The sequence below is a fragment of the Ctenopharyngodon idella genome, chromosome 4, assembly GCF_019924925.1.
Source record: "Ctenopharyngodon idella isolate HZGC_01 chromosome 4, HZGC01, whole genome shotgun sequence".
Classification (NCBI taxonomy): Eukaryota; Metazoa; Chordata; class Actinopteri; order Cypriniformes; family Xenocyprididae; genus Ctenopharyngodon; species Ctenopharyngodon idella.
In genome coordinates this window covers 22,967,491-22,982,325 of record NC_067223.1, presented here as the reverse complement: position 1 = coordinate 22,982,325, position 14,835 = coordinate 22,967,491, and positions in this window count along the sequence as shown.

The following is a 14,835-nucleotide window of genomic DNA, read 5'->3' as shown; positions in this document are numbered from 1 at the left end:
AAAAAATAAAATACAAATACATACTATTGAACATCTTTTTAATATTTAAGCTAATTAACAGTATACACACTATAAGGATGTCATACTAATTAAATAAGTATCATCAAATCCATTTACTCCACACATTTAGAACAATAATAACATTATTTTGCTATTTTAATTGTAATGTGATCTGCAAAAACCCATCACATGGTGAAATTTTACCTATCGCAGGTTTCAATACCATTCGAAAGCTGAATTTGAGCCCTTTCCATATCTGTTTTTACTTCTTTCATAGCTTGTCGGTAACAAACGTTATGGTTATCCGAATTCGGCTGATCGCTCTTATTTTTAGGAACGGAATTTTGAGAAAAACAGGTTTAAATAACTGTCACCGCTTTTTCGCATAGACATGAAAATGCACTATCCAAACATAAATGGTAAATATATGTAAATATAGACTTGGTCTTGTTTTAAAGAAGACACTTGTCAGAGTATTGTAGAAGTGAAATAAATTATGAAAGTGAAATAAAAAAAGTTATAGAAGTTTAATTGTTTATATTTTATATCACAAAGCATGTTTTACTCTTAAACGGCAAGAAAATAAAAGCCAAAAATGTCAACATTTCAAATTTTAGGTTGAAATATTTAAAAAATGAGCTTTCAGTAAGATTTTGTTGGGCGCAATACCAAACTTTTTCACTAGATGACACCCAAGCTCCATATCTGACCATTTAAGGGCGCCTCCATTTATAGTTTGAGTTATCTGAACCATATATTTCAATATTTTCATACATTTTATGAAGTACACATCCTATTCAGAAGTAGTATGGGCAGTTTGGCAGTATTTGATAATAGAACATGTGTGTTCATTTTAGCTCCGTTGTTCTCACGATAACGTATTAGGAAAAAAAAATCTTTGCATGCCATAGTTTATATAGGACTGGCGGGAAATGTGCATTAATACACCTTAATTTTATATGTTACATGGCTTATTTTGATAGGTGACCAGTCTTTGTAGTGTTAAGAGAGGGAAAGCTATGGGCGTTTTTTTTTTTTTTTCTTCCGCTGGGTGTGTTCTTAAACAGTATCCTAGGCTAACGTTAGAGAAAGACAGCCTTGCCACTATAAATCGCTATTTTTCTGCACTTAACAGAAAAAAAACAAAAACAAACAAACAAAAAAAAACTTAGGCAAATTTTGCCAAGATATTTTCAAAAATGATAGACAAGAATGACAATTCGATGAAAACCCAATTTTGACAAAGAAAATGACATTCGACCTATTTTTTTATTTTACTAAAAACGTTTCATCGCGACATCCGACGAGTTTTCCCAGATCGCATCACAAATAACATTTTAAATAAAGAAATATTTGGGGTAAATGAAATTGTACGATTATATGCATGAAATTACTTAATCCATCAGTAGGTGGCGGCAAATCTTAATATGTGAATTTAATTAATTTATCGTTTTTTACTACATGGTTGTTGTCGACACCCATGGTGCTGAACGCACAAGGTTTCGCTGAGCACCAGTGTATTGAAATAACAGTTAAAGTGTTATTTTTTTTTCTTAGAATCCATTTAGTGTTCAACAGTTTTCTATAGATTTCTCAAAAACAAATTTAAACCCTTTTCCCTAATATTTCTAAACTGCAATACTTCACCATTTCAGTATCTTTTTTGTACATGCACATATGGGCCCAAAATTACTTTATCATTATTAAGCATCCTATTAATTACATACTACACCTCAAGGTTTGACTATGCATATATCTACTCGACACACAAGAGATGTGCGCAAAAGATCTTATGCAGTGGAACGGTTAGTTTTAAAATGGTCTGTAATATATTTGTTTAACCTCACTGAATATACTAAACTCTTCATCTGAAAGGTACACTGCTTATAATGCCAAGCATATAGTGATCATTAAATCTTACATGGTACATGTTATTTTAAAATTGTTTACAATGACTTTCTTTAAGCTAACTGAATATGCTACAGTGAAAAGTTTCACTTCAGAAGAATTTGGCAGTGTTTATCATTATAAAAACTGGTCTGATTTTATGCCATGGTCGCTGTCCAGGGGCGTGGTGCTGAATACTCATGGTTCTACTGCACGCCATGTTGCAGAATATAGCTCAAAAGATTTTGAGCAGACTAAATGTGAACCATAATATATGACAACTTAAAGATGTTTTCACATGAGATGAGATTTCGCGGCGATCAACTCTATCGACTACCAACAAGAAGGACACCGGTTTGAGTTCAGGCTGAGCTTAGATAAGCATTATGCATTCCAGTGTCATTTACACAATTTAGACTACACCTTTTAAGTGCATTGTGAATTTGTGTGTGAATATTTATATTATTTGGTCAAATCAACAATATATAACTTAGAAAACAAATGTGTAGGTTATTTAATATAGTTCAAGTGCCTGAAAGACATTTGTCAATGTAAGAGCAATATCCTAAACCATTTCTACAATCTGCACCTGAATAGAATTAGTGATTTTCGCATTTTGGAAACATTCACATTAACATTAATTAATCTGGCATGACAAGTTCCTGATTCCACCAATGTCCTCATGAATTGGTAAGACAGGTGTGTTATTTTACAAACCTTATAAAAGAGTGCCCAGACTGAAGAAACATTCACATATCATCATGGGTAGGTTTAAAAAGTGACATAAACAGGCAAGGAAAGATGTCTGGGCATAGGCAGGGGGAAAAGAATGTATAGTGCAAGAACTGCTAAAAGCTGAAATATTAAAATGTTCTCAAAAGTATGCATCACCAATTTGGTCATAGCTCTCCATTGCTTTATTTGGAGAAGATACCGACAAAAACCGTCACTGGCTGTGGGTCACCTGGAGTTACAATCGCAAAGGTGTGAGGGATCAATTCAATCGGACCATTACTTCCAGAAAACTTTCAGCAACATCTGAACAAATGTTGCTGGATCCAGGCAATATAATGGAAAGTTATGGTAAGTTTTGTCCACAACATTGATCACTCACTCACTCACTCAGGCATACATGCATAAATAAACAAACAAACACGCAAGCATGGGGTTCATCAATGCCGCATTAACTGGAAATGAATGAATGATAAGCCTATCTAAACACATTTTTAAATTCAGTAAAATCATTAACAAACTTGCCGATAAAATTTTTCAAATGAATCTTACAATCCACCATGTCTGTTAAATCACTACTCAAACGCATATATATCATATCACATAAGCGTTTGCGTAAACTTGAGTTTAACAGACACCGTGAATTGTACCACTCTTAAGGTGATAATGATACACAGGGTAACAGCAATGTTGCTGAGCGATGTTGCTTGGGCGCTTTCCCATTGAGAATGGGCAACAAATTTCGATGAAGTATACAGATAGAAATCTGTTGTCCATTCTCAAAGGGAAAATGCCCAAGCAACATTGCCCCTCAACATTGCTCAAAAAGTTGCCCCGTGTATCATCACCTAACAATTCATTCATGTTAATTTAATGACATAAACTGCAAATAGATTGCATATATACAGGTGCTGGTCATATAATTAGAATATCATCAAAAAGTGGATTTATTTCACTAATTCCATTCAAAAAGTGAAACTTGTATATTATATATTTATTCATTACACACAGACTGATATATTTCAAATGTTTATTTCTTTTAATTTTGATGATTATAACTGACAACTAAGGAAAATCCCAAATTCAGTATCTCAGAAAATTAGAATATTGTGAAAAGGTTCAATATTGAAGACACCTGGTGCCACACTCTAATCAGCTAATTAACTCAAAACACCTGCAAAGGCCTTTAAATGGTCTCTCAGTCTAGTTCTGTAGGCTTCACAATCATGGGGAAGACTGCTGACTTGACAGTTGTCCAAAAGACGACCATTGACACCTTGCACAAGGAGGGCAAGACACAAAAGGTCATTGCAAAAGAGGCTGGCTGTTCACAGAGCTCTGTGTCCAAGCACATTAATAGAGAGGCGAAGGGAAGGAAAAGATGTGGTAGAAAAAAGTGTACAAGCAATAGGGATAACCGCACCCTGGAGAGGATTGTGAAACAAAACCCATTCAAAAATGTGGGGGAGATTCACAAAGAGTGGACTGCAGCTGGAGTCAGTGCTTCAAGAACCACTACGCACAGACGTATGCAAAACATGGGTTTCAGCTGTCGCATTCCTTGTGTCAAGCCACTCTTGAACAACAGACAGCGTCAGAAGCGGCTCGCCTGGGCTAAAGACAAAAAGGACCGGACTGCTGCTGAGTGGTCCAAAGTTATGTTCTCTGATGAAAGTAAATTTTGCATTTCCTTTGGAAATCAGGGTCCCAGAGTCTGGAGGAAGAGAGGAGAGGCACACAATCCACGTTGCTTGAGGTCCAGTGTAAAGTTTCCACAGTCAGTGATGGTTTGGGGTGCCATGTCATCTGCTGGTGTTGGTCCACTGTTTTCTGAGGTCCAAGGTCAACGCAGCCGTATACCAGGAAGTTTTAGAGTACTTCAAGCTTCCTGCTGCTGACCAACTTTATGGAGATGCAGATTTCATTTTCCAACAGGACTTGGCACCTGCACACAGTGCCAAAGCTACCAGTACCTGGTTTAAGGACCATGGTATCCCTGTTCTTAATTGGCCAGCAAACTCGCCTGACCTTAACCCCATAGAAAATCTATGGGGTATTGTGAAGAGGAAGATGCGATATGCCAGACCCAACAATGCAGAAGAGCTGAAGGCCACTATCAGAGCAACCTGGGCTCTTATAACACCTGAGCAGTGCCACAGACTGATCGACTCCATGCCACGCCGCATTGCTGAAGTAATTCAGGCAAAAGGAGCCCCAACTAAGTATTGAGTGCTGTACATGCTCATACTTTTCATGTTCATACTTTTCAGTTGGCCAAGATTTCTAAAAATCCTTTCTTTGTATTGGTCTTAAGTAATATTCTAATTTTCTGAGATACTGAATTTGGGATTTTCCTTAGCTGTCAGTTATAATCATCAAAATTAAAAGAAATAAACATTTGTAATATATCAGTCTGTGTGTAATGAATGAATATAATATACAAGTTTCATTTTTTGAATGGAATTAGTGAAATAAATCCATTTTTTGATGATATTCTAATTATATGACCAGCACCTGTACATAACGTAAGATACATCTTGTGAAAAACGCTATGCAAATAAATTTCCGAAATGCCACACTTAAATATGTCACACTCGTTATTAGGGATGTAACGATATCATAATCTCACAATATGATAATATCTCAGTAAAGAATCCACGGTACAATATTTATTGCGATATTTAAAAAAAAAAAAAAAAAAAAAAGACAAATGAAGACTTTGTTAGTAAAAGAGCTGGCAGTGGGAGGACTTCTGGGAGCCAAACAGGTCTGTGCATCCCCAAATTGACTCCAGATCCACTGGACCTCCTGGGGATGGAGTCTCCATTCTCCTGGGAGTGTGAAATGTCATGAGAGTGTGTTGAGCTCGGACCGAATCATCAAGAATTTCTCTTGAGACTGCATATCCGGACAGTCTTCAAACGCTAAGGTATTTGCAAGTATCGTACATTTGAACACTAAACAGCGATTTAGTATTAAGTTGTGAACCCCTTTGTTAACAAATATGATCGACAATTTCTTAATTCATGGACACTATATTTTTTTCTGCATGTTATGCGGAGAGCTCGGTGTTGTACGAGAACAAATGTTTCAAAGTGCATTCTATAAGCATTCTGAAAGCTGACACATCTAAAACAAAATGATGGAATGTATGCATGTAACTGTGCCATAAGGGGCCGTTCACACAGAACGCGTCTTTGCGTCTAAAAACGCGAGACGCAGCGCTCAGGAATGGTTTTGAAAAAAGCGCAGCGTAGAACACGAGGGTCTCGAGACGCGCTTTTGAGGCGTGATGCAATAACGACAATAACGGAAATAATATGAAATAGGCAAACAGCAGAATTGATAGAAACGAGTTTTGACATGGAAAAAGAGAAAATAATATAATAATAAAGAGCGACTCCTCCGCCATGTTGCCGTCAAATAAAACAGTTGTCATGCCAACTTGCTACTGTAAACAGAAGCTCGCCACGCTTGCCCCGCCTCCGAGTTCTTCTGATTGGTCCACTGTTTTGGAACTGACATTGATGAGCAGCGCTGCGTGTAAAAGTTGAAATTCTTTTAACTTGACACGCCGTCTTAAAAACACGGCGCTCATGTGAGAGGCGCTGCAAAAGACGCGAGACGCGAGCGTAACGGTCATGCACGTACATCAAGCGCGTGTTTACATAGAAAAACAACGGGAAAGTAGCGCATTGGAATAGAAAAACGCATTCTGTGTGAACGGCCCCTAACATGTTATCAAAATAATCAGGTAACCTTTTTATTTAATTCATCTCAGCAAAAAAGGACATAGACCAGAAAATAGCTGCTGAGGAGGAAGAGGGGTTGTTACAGCCAACTACTGAGGGAGCTGGCTGATGAAGATCCTCCTGGCTACAGAAACTGGTTTAGAATGGGACAAAACACATTTAACAATCTGGTGAGCCTGGTGGAACCACCATTAAGAAGGAAAGACCCAGTGATGAGGAAGGCAATACCTGTTGGGGAGAGACTGGCAATAACATTGAGGTACTTGGCCACAGGACAGACCTTCTCCTCTCTGGAATTCACATTCCAGGTTAGTAGGCACAGCATTTCTAGGATTGTAGTCGAGACTAGCGATGCTTTTTACAAGGCATTACAACAGCATTACCTCAAAGTACCATCCGCTGAAGAGAAGTGGATGCACATCTACACTAGATTTGAGGAGAGGTGGAACTTCCCACATTGCATCAGTGCCTTCGATGGAAAGCATGTCAACATCTATCCTCCACCCAATTCAGGGTCCCATTTCTATAACTACAAAGGTTTCAATTCAGTAGTTCTCATGGCTCTAGTAGATGCTGACCTGAAATTTATTTACATAGATGTAGGGACAAATGACAGAGAGCGACGGGGGAGTTTGGGCCAAGTGTAGGCTGAGCCGGACATTGGAGGACAGCACACTGAACATACTACCACCAGAAGACCTGCCTGGACGTCAAACCCCTGTCCCTTATGTTGTTGTGGCAGATGAGGCCTTTGGTTTGAAGTCATGGATGATGAGACAACTGGATAACAACAAAAGAATCTTTAACTCCCTCAGAAAGAAGTTCATCTTGTTGTATTATATCAAGAAAATGCAATTACTCTGCCTCCTTGTTTAGATTTTGGAAGTCTGTTGCTACACATTTGGCCAATGTATTAAAAATTAGGCATTGCTTACAATATTATTATTATTTATTTTTGTTTGTTTCTAAGAAATGTATTATACTGTATGGCCAGAGATGTACAGTTATTGTTGGATATGTGTGTGTGGTTCTATGTGTGTGAGCTCAAGGACACAGAGAACTGTGGTTCTACTCCTACAACCTTATAAGGACATCAGCCATCTTGGATGAGTTTACTGGAGTTCAAGGACACAAAAGCCAGACAGCTCGCACCTGCGAGGCCTTGAGAAGGATCTGGAAACTTTGGGAAAGTTACAACGTACGTCAATCAAGAAGATAGCCCAACGTCTGCAATAAACAGCAGGAGTATAAAAGACTGATGAGTTGATTGCCTCTTCGGATACTGATACGTCAGTACCCCCGACGCCTAGAAGCCCAGAGCTGAGGACAAGAAACCCCAAGCTGAAGATGGGAAGCCCAGAGCTGACTACACCTTTGACTCAAAAGAGTGATTACTGTATTTTATACCTTAATGATGAAGTTTTATTTGCCTTTACATTTTTTTACGTTTACGTTTTACGTTTATTATAAAAAGAAAAGTAACCAATTAAAAGAAATTTAATTGATTACAAAAGCTGCCTACCGAGGCTTGATTTATAGTGTTTTAAGACTTTGAACAAGAACGTACCACAGAGGAGTCTTCTGACCAAATTGTAAGTAATTTAAAATGCTTATAATTTAGGTCAGACTCGACTTACTTTACCTAACCTGAGAATAATAAATAATAAGGTTAAAAACAATCTTTACAAGCATAATATGTTACAATATATTACAAATGTAATTTTAATTTTATCAATTTTTTTACTCCACATTTGTGCTTTTTGGAGGATTTAGATTTTTTAAAATTTATATAAATAATTTTAAAATATATATATTTTTAAATACGTTTTTATACAAAAACAGCTTTTTATGTAAAAATCACTTTATAAAAGACCCACATTTCTAACTTTCATTCATGGGGATAACATGGATAATTTGACATGGTTTAGTGTAAGATTTTTTAAAAAAAATGCAGTTTTATAAGTAAAAAATTATCACTTTATCCAGTAGATGGCTGAGCTCCACTATTTGCCTACACACAGAAAAAAAATTGTACCTTTAGGGGTACAACAGCTTGTCGCTGGGGCAGTACCTTTTAAAGGGACATTTTTGTACCTTTTTTTACTCCGAAAAGGTACTAATGTCAGAGGTGTAAAGTCCAGGTTCAGAAAGTGAAAGTCCTCCTCTGTAATTTGTTCCAGTCTCCTGGATTTGCTAATTAGCACAGTTTTTCAACCAGGAGGTACACAGCAAAAAATCCAGTGTTAAATTAACACTCTTGAGTATGGTCTCACATATACTCACAGGAGAGTTAAAGTGTTAAAATAAGAGTGTTAAATGAACACTGAAGCAGTGTTAAAGTTAATGAGATAATTAAGTGATTAATTGAGTGATGATTGACCGTTATTGAAGTCACCTGATGTTAACAAGGAGAATCACCAAAGGAGAACATTTTTAAGTCACCATTATGTAGATCAGGGTTTGCTTTAGTCGGGCTCTTGTCCCTTGGCATTTTAATATTATATTTGGTTTGGCTGTTGTAACTGAGTTGTAACAGCCAAACAAGCAAAGAGAAAAGATGATCAGGTGGCGTTGGTTATGTTTTAACATTATCATTGTTTGACCTGAATCACTGAACTCATTTAGAGCCCAATCTCTGAGTTAGATTTACATAATTGATTACAGCAGCACTGTGATTCGACAGCAGAAGATCAACTTTTTCAATATAATCCAAATAATTTCTCAAAAGTTGTTCTGATTTAAAAAAAAAAAAAAAAAAAAAAAAAAAAAACGATCTTTCATTTAAAGACACAGACATCAAGAATCAGCCTGTGAATCTCATTCTGCATTCTGGGTGCTACCAATCAAAATTTATCCATGGCTCCCATCATACATTGCTGCATGAATAAATTACAAGCTGAATTGTCTTAGTAATTTTCTTTATTCTCACTATTTTATTTTTGCTGTTTTATGTGACTTTTTAGTAGCTTGTTTTCTAGTGTTGATCAGAATATGTTGTTTGTCGCCGTTGTTGAGATTCATTCGCTGATTCTTGATGTCTATGTGTGCCAAAAAGATTATTATTATTATTTTTTTTTTAAATCAGAACAACTACAACCCTTGTATTATTTTGAAAAAGCTGGATCTTATGCTGTAGAAACACAGTGCTGCTGTTGAATCTCTGCATCGTTTAAAAAAAAAAAAAAAAAAAACTGTATTAGAACACAAGAAGATAACATTGATTATTTTTTTAATCTACTAGGACTACATCCAGGCAATTTCACGAGTATTGTTGATAATAATTTAATTGTATAACATTTATGGTGTCAGTTGTTGTGAAGTTTAAATACATTGTCATTGTAACAATGGAACTGACATTAAACGTATAATAAATGTAAATATACAGTTACATTTTATAAGTTTCAGTAAAATCTGAAATGACAATTCTGTAATCATTTACTCACCTAATGTGGTTTCAAAACTTTTTGAATTTGTTTCCATAGAACACAAAATGAGAATTTCTATATCGACGCACTTCTAAGACTGGCTATTCTTGGTCAGCTTTCATCACTTTTCAGGACATTTAAACACACTAGGGCTGTCACGATATTAGATTTTTCACACCACGGTTATTGTGGCCAAAAAATATCACGATATCGATATATCGCGATATTTATAGAATCCTTGGGGGGGGAAATTTATCAGTCTAATAATTTTTACTTTGTTTATTTAGTTTTTCTCTTTCAGGATTGCTGCACATTTTTAAAAGTAAAATTTAAGGCTTTTTAAGTCCTGAAGAAATAAAAATTAATACTAGCATAGTAGCCTATACATTATGGCTGTTTCCAATCAAATGAAATCATTATCAACAAAATCCATCTTTGCAATACAGAGGTGACGCAGAATGAGAAGTGGCATTAATATATTTACACAGTATTTACAATTTGTCTACATAAATTTAATTCAATATTTAAATACATTTTTCTAATTTTAACTTTTTAATTAAAATGTCCCTTAAATATGAAGCTAAACTGCCAGTAGGTGGCAGCAAGTCACTGTCTTAATGAATGAGTGAGTCAACCGATTTGTTCAAATGACTGATTCATTCAGGAACGAAGCTCGGATTCATTCGTTCTAAATGCGATTCAGTCAGTATAACAAAAACATTTCTGGTGCACGGAGGCTCTGTTCTGCTGTTCATCATTTTGAAATTTTCGTTGGCGAAATAAAGAAAAAAACAAAACAATATTAACAATACTGTCTAAAATGTAACTCACATTGTTCATTTAACAAGTTAAAGGAACATTGCATTTGTGCTGATTTGGGGAAAACGGCACTCTTGCTCGTGTGATATTGTAAAACTACATCTTATAATATGATATAATGACAAAAAATTGTCGGGGCAAAAAATGCCCGTGTATCTTGAATTTTGAGGGCATATAACTGTATGCATCACTTTGAGTAAGACGAGTAATGAAAACGCAGTAGGCTACTTTTTAAAAGAATCACTCTTTATTTAAATATATGAACACAGAAAATCGCTGTTAACAGGTTAATATAACATTTCCCATTCCATGAATAGTAAAATAATCGCAACTTACTCTCTGTAAAATGGAGTAATCTGCAGGGTGATGGACACAGAGGTGGGTAAGAGGTTGATGGTGTTGCCACCCTTCGCACTGACTGTAGCTAGGCAAATCCTGCGGATTGGGCTGTCTAAGGAGCCGAAAAACTCCCATACTGTCGAGCTTACTTTTTTCGGGTGTGGACAGAGCCTCTCACTCTCCCGCTCGGAATAGCTGCGTGCACTGCATCTTCTTCTTGTTTGTCAGCGTTAAGGTGCAATACTGCCACCTGAGAGCTCAACCAGGTACTGGCGCTGGAGTATTTACATGTCATGATATCATAAGAGTCCTATTCATTTTAAATATCACGGTTATCGCCAATACCGGTATATCGTCACACCCTAAATTAACACGATATCGATATTTCATGCTTTGAATATCACGGTTATCGTCAATACCGGTATATTGCGACACCTCTAAAACACACATACACTGATTTCTAAATCATACCTATATATTGGTCCCATGGTGAAAAGTGAGTCCTGAGCTACACACACATACACTGATGTCTAAATCATACCTACATATTGGCCACACAATGAAGAGTGAGTGAGTGAGTGAGTTAAAGGTGCCCTAGAATCAAAAATGTAATTTACCTTGGCATAGTTGAATAACAAGAGTTCAGTACATGGAAATGACATACAGTGAGTCTCAAACACCATGTTTCCTCCTTCTTGTGTAAATCTCATTTGTTTAAAAGACCTCCGAAAAACAGACGAATCTCAACATTACACCGACTGTGACACAACAGTCTAATGTACTGTTAAATGTGGTTAAAGTTACCATCGTTTCTTACTGTATTCACGGATTCAAGAGCCGTCGTTATTTTCATTTTTAAACACTTGCAGTCTGTATAATGCATAAACACATCTTCACTCTTTATAAATCTCTCCAACAGTGTGTAATGTTAGCTTTAGCCACGAAGCACCATCAAACTCATTCAGAATTAAATGTAAACCTCCAAATAAATGCTATACTCACATGATTCGACGCATGCATGCATGCAGTATGCATGACGAACATCTTGTAAAGATCCATTTGAGGGTTATATTAGCTGTGTGAACTTTGTAAATGCACTGTATTATAGTCGAGAGCTCAGGGGGCAGGGAGCGCGTGATTTAAAGGGGCCGCAGCCTGAATCGGTGCATAGTTAATTATGCCCCAAAAAATTAATTAAAAAAAATCTATGGGGTATTTTGAGCTGAAACTTGACAGACACATTCAGGGGACACCTTAGACTTATATTACATCTTGTAAAAACTGGTTCTAGGGCACCTTTAAGTAGGAATGTGGTCTCAGACCTCTTTGTGTTCATACTGTTGCTTTTTGGATCTAGTCCAGTTCAGTGTTTGATGGCTGACCCTATGGCCTTCAACATTTGATCCCATTCACTTACATTGTATGTGCTTCACTAACCAAGAAATTTGTTTGCAAAGATTATTATTATTATTTTGTAAAACAACATTGCTACAAATGCTCTTGAATAAGTGTAAGTTGTTTATCTTTTGCACAAAAATATAAATTTTGTTGCAATATTACATCCGTATTCTTGCACTATATCACACATTTATTTTGAATTGTTCTCTTTGAATCGTGGTTTTTATTACAAAAGGCAATGATAACATCAGGATAGAAAAAAACTACAAGGAAAAATACAATGAAAGAAAGATGCAAATGAAATAAACTGCTTTAAATTTTTCATGTACAGCAAGTATACCTAAAAGCGGCATACAAGAAATTGAATAATCAAATGAAAAAATAAAACATATTCTTCGCTTTATGAATAGAACGTATACTGACTTGTTTTATTAGACTGTCACTTTAAGAACTACAGTAATGCATGGATCCAATACACTGATTAACATACACGATTTCTTTCCCAGATACATTCATTTAAGACAAAGCCTGTTTATGTGAATCTAGAGATTTTGACACAACACATTAAGGCGCTACATATAATTCAGTTTAGGCATGCAGGCGCGTCTCTCGTACAGTTAAAATCACAATAAACGTGTACATTGTGAACAAATAATCTAGAGAGATCTGAGACAGCCTTAGAAACAATCTAATAATGTGGTTCATTGACTCTCGTCCGTGGAATGCGAACGATTTTAGGCACAGATTTAGCGATAATAGAGGTAAATTGGTGCTCGGTCATGTGAGTGACAGTGATGCAGTGTGAATTATCAAAGACGCGATCAAAGAGAATCGACAATGCATCGCTGGCGGTCGTGAGATATTTGGCATGTTAAATATCTGGACCTGTCTGCGATTCAAAATCCTGCTGTGTGAAATGAGTTCTGACTGAAAATGACATCAGCGATGACCTACAGCCAATGAGAGAGCAAGATAAAGGGCAGCGGGATGTTCGGGGAGGAGTTATAGACCCACGTCTTTGTAGGGTTGGGACAATTACTGCATCACCGCGGTAATGAGGTGCCTACCGCAGTGCTGAGGTAATCACCATCATCATCGCAATTTTTTTTGGTATTTTATTTATTTATATATTTATCTTTGCTGGTAAAAGTTACAGGAGTGCATATGGTGTGTGATATGAACTATAAACACAATAATCATTGTTTATCATAATTCACTGTCTTCTGTCCTACTATCAAGTGCTTCTGGAGAACAAAAAACAGCTTTAGGCAAGGGGGAGGGACAGTCCAAATATATAGGGATTTATTTTGTGCTTGGGTCTGATTATTAATTAACTGCTAGGTTCCTGGACTTGTGATTTCTATAGATAATGTTCAGCTAAAATACATTGTTAGACCAACAATATCTTTTATTTATGTAATTAAATATCAATAGCAAATAATTATGACGTTCACACCCGACGTTCTTGGTTTTCTTCCTATTTATTAAATCCAGGCAATTGGTTGATAAAACATTAATTAAAACTAAGATACAATTTATACAAAATGAAATTCACTCTAAAGAAAGGCTTACTACAAAACAAAACTTAATGAAGTGGTCAAAATCACGTCTGACCCACTGCATGTCTTCCGATATATTGCGCATCTTATTAGCCTAGTCATGCTGTTCACTTCTCATAATCAACATAAATGAAATTTAAAAACTAATATTAGGCTATAGTCTAATATTGAAACATAAATATGAAACTAAACAGGCTATGTTTTCTTTGACAGTCTGGCCGACGAAGGCGCCGGCGCGTTCTGATGGATTTTTCCTCATGACAGCTGAAACAACTTAAAATAGGCCTACTCTGTCATTTTTGGCGATACAGATTATTTGCAAGACATCATTACAAACTACAAATGATCTACTTTTATTTGTGTACACTCACAATAAAAACGAAACCTTCTGCTTTTGTAAAATAAAAAAAACAGAATGCGGTTTCATCTGTCTCTGACTCTTTCTGAAACGTCTCAAAAATGAACTGAAACTCGGCGAATAATTAATACACAAACATGAAACTTGCGTCTAAAGAAAGCTTGAAATGTCCGCGGGATTTGTTGCTTATCACCGCGATAAGAAAAAAAACCCATACCATCACAGCCCTATGTCTTGCCAAACATTTACTCCTCCATAATCTTTTTTTCTTTCATTTTAAAAAAAATCTAATTCTTTTTTTCTTTATTAAATCCTTTTCGCTGCAAGTAAGCACACAGACAATTTGGATCACAAGCTTCTTGCCGGCTAACATTTTTACTAACAATTCCATTCTCACACGTGTCCTTGTGTTGTTCCCTTATCACTCCTCACGTGTGTTTGGATGTGAAGCGTAGTTTGAGGACCAGACAGTGGTGTCGGCAATTCTTCCTATTGTAAAGTCATGTAATATGTAACCCTCTGTCACCAATCCATCGAGCAATGTGCTCACAGCAGTGACTGAATGC